At 39.9% G+C, this 12,889-nt stretch overlaps 6 non-coding genes across 6 annotated transcripts; all 6 read left to right on the forward strand.

The window, feature by feature from the left end:
- Nucleotides 1–761: 761 nt before the first annotated feature.
- TRNAL-UAG (transfer RNA leucine (anticodon UAG)) lies at nucleotides 762–843 on the forward strand. The gene has a single exon. It is a non-coding gene; the product is annotated as a tRNA-Leu (tRNA).
- Nucleotides 844–4,136: 3,293 nt separating this feature from the next.
- Nucleotides 4,137–4,218, forward strand: TRNAL-UAG (transfer RNA leucine (anticodon UAG)). The gene has a single exon. It is a non-coding gene; the product is annotated as a tRNA-Leu (tRNA).
- Nucleotides 4,219–4,464: 246 nt separating this feature from the next.
- Nucleotides 4,465–4,546, forward strand: TRNAL-GAG (transfer RNA leucine (anticodon GAG)). The gene has a single exon. It is a non-coding gene; the product is annotated as a tRNA-Leu (tRNA).
- A 2,963-nt stretch (nucleotides 4,547–7,509) lies between these two features.
- On the forward strand, nucleotides 7,510–7,591 carry TRNAL-UAG (transfer RNA leucine (anticodon UAG)). The gene has a single exon. It is a non-coding gene; the product is annotated as a tRNA-Leu (tRNA).
- Nucleotides 7,592–10,396: 2,805 nt separating this feature from the next.
- Nucleotides 10,397–10,478, forward strand: TRNAL-UAG (transfer RNA leucine (anticodon UAG)). The gene has a single exon. It is a non-coding gene; the product is annotated as a tRNA-Leu (tRNA).
- A 246-nt stretch (nucleotides 10,479–10,724) lies between these two features.
- On the forward strand, nucleotides 10,725–10,806 carry TRNAL-AAG (transfer RNA leucine (anticodon AAG)). Its single transcript has one exon. It is a non-coding gene; the product is annotated as a tRNA-Leu (tRNA).
- The last annotated feature ends 2,083 nt before the right edge of the window (nucleotides 10,807–12,889 follow it).

Consider the following 12,889-nt stretch of genomic DNA (forward strand, 5'->3'; position numbering starts at 1 on the left):
TTTAAAGGACTCTCCAAGGAGCAGCTAATTGAGGCTTTGGAAGGAGTTCGCCTGCAAGATGACACTGAGGAAGGATCCTCACAGCAAATGGAGGAAAGACTGCAGCCGGAGGTAAATACCCAAAAAAGTCAGTGGGTTGTGTGGTACGAGGAGGAGTTGGCATTTCTGGGAGAAGAGGCCACCATAGACGATAAGAGGAAGGCCATTCACAGAGCTCAGGAGATGGCATTGCTGGAGCAGATCGCTTTGGAAGCAGCTAGAAGCTCCAGACAGACTGTAACCTCAGCACCCACCATGAGGGAACTCCCCAGAGTGTCCCACAAAGACTTTAAGCCCTTTAATGAGGCTGCAGGCGACATTGAGGGCTTCTTCCAGGACTTTGAGCATCAGTGTTGATTAATGGAAGTCCCGGAAAGGGAGCGAGTTCGACATCTTGTGGGGTTCTTAGAGGGTGGAGCTGCTGAAGCCTATAGAGCTATGGACCCTCGGGGGAACTGTGAGTATGCGGCGATTAAACAGACTATTCTAGAACATTATGCTATGTTAAACCTTGTTATCTTATTCTTATAATTATGCTAACATACAAAATTAGCATATGCTTTAATCCCACTGCTGCCAGTATTATGCGGTCTTGAAATGTTTTTGTACTTATTCTTATGATTTTGCTAACATGCAAATTAACATGTGATTTAATCTTTTGTATTTGTATAATTTTGCGGTTTTCAGTTAAGATAAGGAATCGTAAAAATCATGCTGTTAAAGGTAGCATGGCCGAGTGGTCTAAGGCGCTGGACTTAGGCTCCAGTCTCTTTGGAGGCGTGGGTTCAAATCCCACTGCTGCCAGTGTATTTCTACTTTGAAACTTTTTAGCTTATATTTATGATTTTGCTATTAGAAAAATTAGCATGTGTTTTATTATTTTGTATTTGTATGAGTCCATGCTTTGCTGTTTTGCAAAAGACAGTAGATAGAATCATTGCTTTTTCCTTTTTGCTTAGAGACCTATCCATTTTCCACCTTGAAAAAGTTAAAATGTAGGAAAATTCACTAAACTTACTCTAAGGAAGCTTTTTTCATGTAGTAAATTAGGGTAGCATGGCTGAGCGGTCTAAGGCGCTGGATTAAGGCTCCAGTCTCTTCAGAGGCGTGGGTTCAAACCCCACTGCTGCCAGTAGGTCTTCAGAACATTTTGATCTAATTCAAATGATTTTGTATTTGCGTGAGTGTGTGGGTTTCTGTTTAGGAAAAGACAGTTGATAGAATCATTGTTTTTTCCTATTGTTTAGAGACTTAACCATTTTACAACAGACCTGTAGGTTTAAATCCCACTGCTGCCAGTAGTAAGAGTTCCTTAAAACCTTTTTATCTTATTCTTATACATACGCTAATATACAAAATTAGCATATGCTTTAATCCCACTGCTGCCAGTATTATGCGGTCTTGAAATGTTTTTGTACTTATTCTTATGATTTTGCTAACATGCAAATTAACATGTGATTTAATCTTTTGTATTTGTATAATTTTGTGGTTTTCAGTTAAGATAAGGAATCTTAAAAATCATGCTGCTAAAGGTAGCATGGCCGAGCGGTCTAAGGGGCTGGATTAAGGCTCCAGTCTCTTCAGAGGCGTGGGTTCAAATCCTACTGCTGCCAGTAGGTCTTCAGAACCTTTTGATCTAATTCTTATGATTTTGTATTTGCATGAGTGTGTGGATTTCTGTTTAGGAAAAGACAGTTGATAGAATCATTGGTTTTACCTATTGTTTAGAGACTTAACCATTTTACAACAGACCTGTAGGTTCAAATCCCACTGCTGCCAGTAGTAAGAGTTCCTTAAAACCTTTTTATCTTATTCTTATAACTATGCTAACATACAAAATTAGTATATGCTTTAATCCCACTGCTGCCAGTATTATGAGGTCTTGAAATGTTTTTGTACTTATTCTTATGATTTTGCTAACATGAAAATTAGCATGTGATCTAATCTTCTTTTGTATTTGTATGATTTTTCGGTTTTCGGTTAAGATAAAGACCGTTCATAGAATCATTGGTTTTTCCTAATGTTTAGAGACATGCCCTTTTTCCAACATGCACTAATTTTAAATGTTGTCAAATGTACTTCACTTACTCTAAGGAAGCCTACTTAATCATGCTGAGTATGACTCAGCAGTATGAGTTCTTGAAAATCTTTTGATCTTATTCTCATAATTATGAAAACAGACAAAATTTGCATGTGCTTTCATCCCACTGCTGCCAGTATGATATGTGCTTGAAAATTGTTTTGAACGTACTCATATGATTTTACTAACATACAAACTTACATGTGTTTTAATCTTCTTTTGTATTTGCTTAAGTGTTTTCTTTCTGGTTAAGATAAAAACAGTTGATAGAATTATTGTTTTTTTCCTAATATTTAGAGACATGTCTGTCATGATATGTACTTTTGCCCTGTCCTGTATTTGAATAATATGCCATTTGATGTATGTAACTTTTCTCTGGTTTCTATTAGCTGTAATTTATGTATTTTCTTGTGCTGGGAGTTCACCTGTAACAATACGTCTCCTTCCCCCAATACTTGCAGCCCTAAGCTATAATGTAATTAAGGTTTGTCAACACCACTAGTGAAGAATAGCCATTCCTTCTCACAGCAGGTGGCTAGTCATATGTACATACTAGATAGACTAAGAGGAGCCGACCAGTCTAGAATCTTCAGGTGGACCCAACCATTGAATAGAAGGTGTGACCCCCACCCCCCTTCATGGGCGGATCCCAGGAGCTCAGACAATCCATTCTTATTTTTGAGATCAGATGTGAGTTGATCCTTAAAGGGGAAGGAGTGGGGATTCTTAGCTGAGGCAAGACCCCACGTCCATCTGTGACTGCGGAAGCGAACGGGATGAGACTTGAGCTGAGGACATATCTCGTCGTTCGTGAGATTGTTTTGGCATCCCTTGGACTCATGTGGACTATTGCTTTGTTAGCTGGCACAAGGATTATCGGGAGGTGCCCCCGAATCTGTTCTGTTGGACTCGTGGAAGGACTATTGTTTCGTTTATCGGGTGCGGGATTACTGGAAAGCACCTCCAGATCTGTTTATTTACTTGGGCTTATTGTGGACTTCTGGTGGACTTGAAGGACATTATGGATATTTGATGTTGTATGCTCCCTGCTTTAATAAATCTCATTGGATCATCCCTCGGCCCGTTGTCCCTTCCTGCTCTGCTGTACACCCCGTCACAAACTGGTTGGCAGCAGTGGGATCAGAGCAGAAGGAATGGAGGACAAAGGCCCATCAACATTGGGAACCAGCACCGCAGAGTACAAGAGCTGGACTGCGATGAACCTACAAACAAACGCCCATGAAGTAGGAGTCCGTTTTAAAGGACTCTCCAAGGAGCAGCTAATTGAGGCTTTGGAAGGAGTTCGCCTGCAAGATGACACTGAGGAAGGATCCTCACAGCAAATGGAGGAAAGACTGCAGCCGGAGGTAAATACCCAAAAAAGTCAGTGGGTTGTGTGGTACGAGGAGGAGTTGGCATTTCTGGGAGAAGAGGCCACCATAGACGATAAGAGGAAGGCCATTCACAGAGCTCAGGAGATGGCATTGCTGGAGCAGATCGCTTTGGAAGCAGCTAGAAGCTCCAGACAGACTGTAACCTCAGCACCCACCATGAGGGAACTCCCCAGAGTGTCCCACAAAGACTTTAAGCCCTTTAATGAGGCTGCAGGCGACATTGAGGGCTTCTTCCAGGACTTTGAGCATCAGTATTGATTAATGGAAGTCCTGGAAAGGGAGCGAGTTCGACATCTTGTGGGGTTCTTAGAGGGTGGAGCTGCTGAAGCCTATAGAGCTATGGACCCTCGGGGGAACTGTGAGTATGCGGCGATTAAACAGACTATTCTAGAACATTATGCTATGTTAAACCTTGTTATCTTATTCTTATAATTATGCTAACATACAAAATTAGCATATGCTTTAATCCCACTGCTGCCAGTATTATGCGGTCTTGAAATGTTTTTGTACTTATTCTTATGATTTTGCTAACATGCAAATTAACATGTGATTTAATCTTTTGTATTTGTATAATTTTGCGGTTTTCAGTTAAGATAAGGAATCGTAAAAATCATGCTGTTAAAGGTAGCATGGCCGAGTGGTCTAAGGCGCTGGATTTAGGCTCCAGTCTCTTTGGAGGCGTGGGTTCAAATCCCACTGCTGCCAGTGTAATTTTACTTTGAAACTTTTTAGCTTATATTTATGATTTTGCTAATAGAAAAATTAGCATGTGTTTTATTATTTTGTATTTGTATGAGTCCATGCTTTGCTGTTTTGCAAAAGACAGTAGATAGAATCATTGCTTTTTCCTTTTTGCTTAGAGACCTATCCATTTTCCACCTTGAAGAAGTTAAAATGTAGGAAAATTCACTAAACTTACTCTAAGGAAGCTTTTTTCATGTAGTATATTAAGGTAGCATGGCCGAGCGGTCTAAGGCGCTGGATTGAGGCTCCAGTCTCTTCAGAGGCGTGGGTTCAAATCCCACTGCTGCCAGTAGGTCTTCAGAACATTTTGATCTAATTCAAATGATTTTGTATTTGCATGAGTGTGTGGGTTTCTGTTTAGGAAAAGACAGTTGATAGAATCATTGTTTTTTCCTATTGTTTAGAGACTTAACCATTTTACAACAGACCTGTAGGTTTAAATCCCACTGCTGCCAGTAGTAAGAGTTCCTTAAAACCTTTTTATCTTATTCTTATACATACGCTAACATACAAAATTAACATATGCTTTAATCCCACTGCTGCCAGTATTATGCGGTCTTGAAATGTTTTTGTACTTATTCTTATGATTTTGCTAACATGCAAATTAACATGTGATTTAATCTTTTGTATTTGTATAATTTAGTGGTTTTCAGTTAAGATAAGGAATCTTAAAAATCATGCTGCTAAAGGTAGCATGGCCGAGCAGTCTAAGGCGCTGGATTAAGGCTCCAGTCTCTTCAGAGGCGTTGGTTCAAATCCCACTGCTGCCAGTAGGTCTTCAGAACCTTTTGATCTAATTCTTATGATTTTGTATTTGCATGAGTGTGTGGATTTCTGTTTAGGAAAAGACAGTTGATAGATTCATTGGTTTTTCCTATTGTTTAGAGACTTAACCATTTTACAACAGACCTGTAGGTTCAAATCCCACTGCTGCCAGTAGTAAGAGTTCCTTAAAACCTTTTTATCTTATTCTTATAACTATGCTAACATACAAAATTAGCATATGCTTTAATCCCACTGCTGCCAGTATTATGAGGTCTTGAAATGTTTTTGTACTTATTCTTATGATTTTGCTAACATGCAAATTAGCATGTGAGCTAATCTTCTTTTGTATTTGTATGATTTTTCGGTTTTCAGTTAAGATAAAGACCGTTGATAGAATCATTGGTTTTTCCTAATGTTTAGAGACATGCCCTTTTTCCAACATGCACTAATTTTAAATGTTGTCAAATGTACTTCACTTACTCTAAGGAAGCCTACTTAATCATGCTGAGTATGACTCAGCAGTATGAGTTCTTGAAAATCTTTTGATCTTATTCTTATAATTATGAAAACAGACAAAATTTGCATGTGCTTTCATCCCACTGCTGCCAGTATGATATGTGCTTGAAAATTGTTTTGAACTTACTCTTATGATTTTACTAACATACAAACTTACATGTGTTTTAATCTTCTTTTGTATTTGCTTAAGTGTTTTCTTTCTGGTTAAGATAAAAACAGTTGATAGAATTATTGTTTTTTTCCTAATATTTAGAGACATGTCTGTCATGATATGTACTTTTGCCCTGTCCTGTATTTGAATAATATGCCATTTGATGTATGTAACTGTTCTCTGGTTTCTATTAGCTGTAATTTATGTATTTTCTTGTGCTGGGAGTTCACCTGTAACAATATGTCTCCTTCCCCCAATACTTGCAGCCCTAAGCTATAATGTAATTAAGGTTTGTCAACACCACTAGTGAAGAATAGCCATTCTTTCTCACAGCAGGTGGCTAGTCATATGTACATACTTGATAGACTAAGAGGAGCCGACCAGTCTAGAATCTTCAGGTGGACCCAACCATTGAATAGAAGGTGTGACCCCTACCCCCCTTCATGGGCGGATCCCAGGAGCTCAGATAATCCATTCTTATTTTTGAGATCAGATGTGAGTTGATCCTTAAAGGGGAAGGAGTGGGGATTCTTAGCTGAGGCAAGACCCCACGTCCATCTGTGACTGCGGAAGCGTACGGGATGAGACTTGAGCTGAGGACATATCTCGTCGTTCGTGAGATTGTTTTGGGATCCCTTGGACTCATGTGGACCATTGCTTTGTTAGCTGGCACAAGGATTATCTGGAGGTGCCCCCGAATCTGTTCTGTTGGACTCGTGGAAGGACTATTGTTTCGTTTATCGGGTGCGGGATTACTGGAAAGCACCTCCAGATCTGTTTATTTCCTTGGGCTTATTGTGGACTTCTGGTGGACTTGAAGGACATTATGGATATTTGATGTTGTATGCTCCCTGCTTTAATAAATCTCATTGGATCATCCCTCGGCCTGTTGTCCCTTCCTGCTCTGCTGTACACCCCGTCACAAACTGGTTGGCAGCAGTGGGATCAGAGCAGAAGGAATGGAGGACAAAGGCCCATCAACATTGGGAACCAGCACCGCAGAGTACAAGAGCTGGACTGCGATGAACCTACAAACAAAGGCCCATGAAGTAGGAGTCCGTTTTAAAGGACTCTCCAAGGAGCAGCTAATTGAGGCTTTGGAAGGAGTTCGCCTGCAAGATGACACTGAGGAAGGATCCTCACAGCAAATGGAGGAAAGACTGCAGCCGGAGGTAAATACCCAAAAAAGTCAGTGGGTTGTGTGGTACGAGGAGGAGTTGGCATTTCTGGGAGAAGAGGCCACCATAGACGATAAGAGGAAGGCCATTCACAGAGCTCAGGAGATGGCATTGCTGGAGCAGATCGCTTTGGAAGCAGCTAGAAGCTCCAGACAGACTGTAACCTCAGCACCCACCATGAGGGAACTCCCCAGAGTGTCCCACAAAGACTTTAAGCCCTTTAATGAGGCTGCAGGCGACATTGAGGGCTTCTTCCAGGACTTTGAGCATCAGTGTTGATTAATGGAAGTCCCGGAAAGGGAGCGAGTTCGACATCTTGTGGGGTTCTTAGAGGGTGGAGCTGCTGAAGCCTATAGAGCTATGGACCCTCAGGGGAACTGTGAGTATGCGGCGATTAAACAGACTATTCTAGGACATTATGCTATGTTAAACCTTGTTATCTTATTCTTATAATTATGCTAACATACAAAATTAGCATATGCTTTAATCCCACTGCTGCCAGTATTATGCGGTCTTGAAATGTTTTTGTACTTATTCTTATGATTTTGCTAACATGCAAATTAACGTGATTTAATCTTTTGTATTTGTATAATTTTGCGGTTTTCAGTTAAGATAAGGAATCGTAAAAATCATGCTGTTAAAGGTAGCATGGCCGAGTGGTCTAAGGCGCTGGAATTAGGCTCCAGTCTCTTTGGAGGCGTGGGTTCAAATCCCACTGCTGCCAGTGTATTTCTACTTTGAAACTTTTTAGCTTATATTTATGATTTTGCTAATAGAAAAATTAGCATGTGTTTTATTATTTTGTATTTGTATGAGTCCATGCTTTGCTGTTTTGCAAAAGACAGTAGATAGAATCATTGCTTTTTCCTTTTTGCTTAGAGACCTTTCCATTTTCCACCTTGAAGAAGTTAAACTGTAGGAAAATTCACTAAACTTACTCTAAGAAAGCTTTTTTCATATAGTATATTAAGGTAGCATGGCCGAGCGGTCTAAGGCGCTGGATTAAGGCTCCAGTCTCTTCAGAGGCGTGGATTCAAATCCCACTGCTGCACTTCAGAACATTTTGATCTAATTCAAATGATTTTGTATTTGCATGAGTGTGTGGATTTCTGTTTAGGAAAAGACAGTTGATAGAATCATTGGTTTTTCCTATTGTTTAGAGACTTAACCATTTTACAACAGACCTGTAGGTTCAAATCCCACTGCTGCCAGTAGTAAGAGTTCCTTAAAACCTTTTTATCTTATTCTTATAACTATGCTAACATACAAAATTAGCATATGCTTTAATCCCACTGCTGCCAGTATTATGCGGTCTTGAAATGTTTTTGTACTTATTCTTGTGATTTTGCTAACATGCAAATTAGCATGTGATCTAATCTTCTTTTGTATTTGTATGATTTTTCGGTTTTCGGTTAAGATAAAGACCGTTGATAGAATCATTGGTTTTTCCTAATGTTTAGAGACATGCCCTTTTTCCAACATGCACTAATTTTAAATGTTGTCAAATGTACTTCACTTACTCTAAGGAAGCCTACTTAATCATGCTGAGTATGACTCAGCAGTATGAGTTCTTGAAAATCTTTTGATCTTATTCTTATAATTATGAAAACAGACAAAATTTGCATGTGCTTTCATCCCACTGCTGCCAGTATGATATGTGCTTGAAAATTGTTTTGAACTTACTCTTATGATTTTACTAACATACAAACTTACATGTGTTTTAATCTTCTTTTGTATTTGCTTAAGTGTTTTCTTTCTGGTTAAGATAAAAACAGTTGATAGAATTATTGTTTTTTTCCTAATATTTAGAGACATGTCTGTCATGATATGTACTTTTGCCCTGTCCTGTATTTGAATAATATGCCATTTGATGTATGTAACTGTTCTCTGGTTTCTATTAGCTGTAATTTATGTATTTTCTTGTGCTGGGAGTTCACCTGTAACAATACGTCTCCTTCCCCCAATATTTGCAGCCCTAAGCTATAATGTAATTAAGGTTTGTCAACACCACTAGTGAAGAATAGCCATTCTTTCTCACAGCAGGTGGCTAGTCATATGTACATACTAGATAGACTAAGAGGAGCCGACCAGTCTAGAATCTTCAGGTGGACCCAACCATTGAATAGAAGGTGTGACCCCTACCCCCCTTCATGGGCGGATCCCAGGAGCTCAGACAATCCATTCTTATTTTTGAGATCAGATGTGAGTTGATCCTTAAAGGGGAAGGAGTGGGGATTCTTAGCTGAGGCAAGACCCCACGTCCATCTGTGACTGCGGAAGCGAACGGGATGAGACTTGAGCTGAGGACATATCTCGTCGTTCGTGAGATTGTTTTGGGATCCCTTGGACTCATGTGGACTATTGCTTTGTTAGCTGGCACAAGGATTATCTGGAGGTGCCCCCGAATCTGTTCTGTTGGACTCGTGGAAGGACTATTGTTTCGTTTATCGGGTGCGCGATTACTGGAAAGCACCTCCAGATCTGTTTATTTACTTGGGCTTATTGTGGACTTCTGGTGGACTTGAAGGACATTATGGATATTTGATGTTGTATGCTCCCTGCTTTAATAAATCTCATTGGATCATCCCTCGGCCTGTTGTCCCTTCCTGCTCTGCTGTACACCCCGTCACAAACTGGTTGGCAGCAGTGGGATCAGAGCAGAAGGAATGGAGGACAAAGGCCCATCAACATTGGGAACCAGCACCGCAGAGTACAAGAGCTGGACTGCGATGAACCTACAAACAAAGGCCCATGAAGTAGGAGTCCGTTTTAAAGGACTCTCCAAGGAGCAGCTAATTGAGGCTTTGGAAGGAGTTCGCCTGCAAGATGACACTGAGGAAGGATCCTCACAGCAAATGGAGGAAAGACTGCAGCCGGAGGTAAATACCCAAAAAAGTCAGTGGGTTGTGTGGTACGAGGAGGAGTTGGCATTTCTGGGAGAAGAGGCCACCATAGACGATAAGAGGAAGGCCATTCACAGAGCTCAGGAGATGGCATTGCTGGAGCAGATCGCTTTGGAAGCAGCTAGAAGCTCCAGACAGACTGTAACCTCAGCACCCACCATGAGGGAACTCCCCAGAGTGTCCCACAAAGACTTTAAGCCCTTTAATGAGGCTGCAGGCGACATTGAGGGCTTCTTCCAGGACTTTGAGCATCAGTGTTGATTAATGGAAGTCCCGGAAAGGGAGCGAGTTCGACATCTTGTGGGGTTCTTAGAGGGTGGAGCTGCTGAAGTCTATAGAGCTATGGACCCTCGGGGGAACTGTGAGTATGCGGCGATTAAACAGACTATTCTAGAACATTATGCTATGTTAAACCTTGTTATCTTATTCTTATAATTATGCTAACATACAAAATTAGCATATGCTTTAATCCCACTGCTGCCAGTATTATGCGGTCTTGAAATGTTTTTGTACTTATTCTTATGATTTTGCTAACATGCAAATTAACATGTGATTTAATCTTTTGTATTTGTATAATTTTGCGGTTTTCAGTTAAGATAAGGAATCGTAAAAATCATGCTGTTAAAGGTAGCATGGCCGAGTGGTCTAAGGCGCTGGACTTAGGCTCCAGTCTCTTTGGAGGCGTGGGTTCAAATCCCACTGCTGCCAGTGTATTTCTACTTTGAAACTTTTTAGCTTATATTTATGATTTTGCTAATAGAAAAATTAGCATGTGTTTTATTATTTTGTATTTGTATGAGTCCATGCTTTGCTGTTTTGCAAAAGACAGTAGATAGAATCATTGCTTTTTCCTTTTTGCTTAGAGACCTATCCATTTTCCACCTTGAAAAAGTTAAAATGTAGGAAAATTCACTAAACTTACTCTAAGGAAGCTTTTTTCATGTAGTATATTAAGGTAGCATGGCCGAGCGGTCTAAGGCGCTGGATTAAGGCTCCAGTCTCTTCAGAGGCGTGGGTTCAAATCCCACTGCTGCCAGTAGGTCTTCAGAACATTTTGATCTAATTCAAATGATTTTGTATTTGCATGAGTGTGTGGGTTTCTGTTTAGGAAAAGACAGTTGATAGAATCATTGTTTTTTCCTATTGTTTAGAGACTTAACCATTTTACAACAGACCTGTAGGTTTAAATCCCACTGCTGCCAGTAGTAAGAGTTCCTTAAAACCTTTTTATCTTATTCTTATACATACGCTAACATACAAAATTAACATATGCTTTAATCCCACTGCTGCCAGTATTATGCGGTCTTGAAATGTTTTTGTACTTATTCTTATGATTTTGCTAACATGCAAATTAACATGTGATTTAATCTTTTGTATTTGTATAATTTAGTGGTTTTCAGTTAAGATAAGGAATCTTAAAAATCATGCTGCTAAAGGTAGCATGGCCGAGCGGTCTAAGGCGCTGGATTAAGGCTCCAGTCTCTTCAGAGGCGTTGGTTCAAATCCCACTGCTGCCAGTAGGTCTTCAGAACATTTTGATCTAATTCTTATGATTTTGTATTTGCATGAGTGTGTGGATTTCTGTTTAGGAAAAGACAGTTGATAGATTCATTGGTTTTTCCTATTGTTTAGAGACTTAACCATTTGACAACAGACCTGTAGGTTCAAATCCCACTGCTGCCAGTAGTAAGAGTTCCTTAAAACCTTTTTATCTTATTCTTATAACTATGCTAACATACAAAATTAGCATATGCTTTAATCCCACTGCTGCCAGTATTATGAGGTCTTGAAATGTTTTTGTACTTATTCTTATGATTTTGCTAACATGCAAATTAGCATGTGATCTAATCTTCTTTTGTATTTGTATGATTTTTCGGTTTTCAGTTAAGATAAAGACCGTTGATAGAATCATTGGTTTTTCCTAATGTTTAGAGACATGCCCTTTTTCCAACATGCACTAATTTTAAATGTTGTCAAATGTACTTCACTTACTCTAAGGAAGCCTACTTAATCATGCTGAGTATGACTCAGCAGTATGAGTTCTTGAAAATCTTTTGATCTTATTCTTATAATTATGAAAACAGACAAAATTTGCATGTGCTTTCATCCCACTGCTGCCAGTATGATATGTGCTTGAAAATTGTTTTGAACTTACTCTTATGATTTTACTAACATACAAACTTACATGTGTTTTAATCTTCTTTTGTATTTGCTTAAGTGTTTTCTTTCTGGTTAAGATAAAAACAGTTGATAGAATTATTGTTTTTTTCCTAATATTTAGAGACATGTCTGTCATGATATGTACTTTTGCCCTGTCCTGTATTTGAATAATATGCCATTTGATGTATGTAACTGTTCTCTGGTTTCTATTAGCTGTAATTTATGTATTTTCTTGTGCTGGGAGTTCACCTGTAACAATACGTCTCCTTCCCCCAATATTTGCAGCCCTAAGCTATAATGTAATTAAGGTTTGTCAACACCACTAGTGAAGAATAGCCATTCTTTCTCACAGCAGGTGGCTAGTCATATGTACATACTAGATAGACTAAGAGGAGCCGACCAGTCTAGAATCTTCAGGTGGACCCAACCATTGAATAGAAGGTGTGACCCCTACCCCCCTTCATGGGCGGATCCCAGGAGCTCAGACAATCCATTCTTATTTTTGAGATCAGATGTGAGTTGATCCTTAAAGGGGAAGGAGTGGGGATTCTTAGCTGAGGCAAGACCCCACGTCCATCTGTGACTGCGGAAGCGAACGGGATGAGACTTGAGCTGAGGACATATCTCGTCGTTCGTGAGATTGTTTTGGGATCCCTTGGACTCATGTGGAATATTGCTTTGTTAGCTGGCACAAGGATTATCTGGAGGTGCCCCCGAATCTGTTCTGTTGGACTCGTGGAAGGACTATTGTTTCGTTTATCGGGTGCGCGATTACTGGAAAGCACCTCCAGATCTGTTTATTTACTTGGGCTTATTGTGGACTTCTGGTGGACTTGAAGGACATTATGGATATTTGATGTTGTATGCTCCCTGCTTTAATAAATCTCATTGGATCATCCCTCGGCCTGTTGTCCCTTCCTGCTCTGCTGTACACCCCGTCACAAACTGGTTGGCAGCAG

The sequence above is a fragment of the Ranitomeya imitator genome, chromosome 4, assembly GCF_032444005.1.
Source record: "Ranitomeya imitator isolate aRanImi1 chromosome 4, aRanImi1.pri, whole genome shotgun sequence".
Lineage (NCBI taxonomy): Eukaryota > Metazoa > Chordata > Amphibia > Anura > Dendrobatidae > Ranitomeya > Ranitomeya imitator.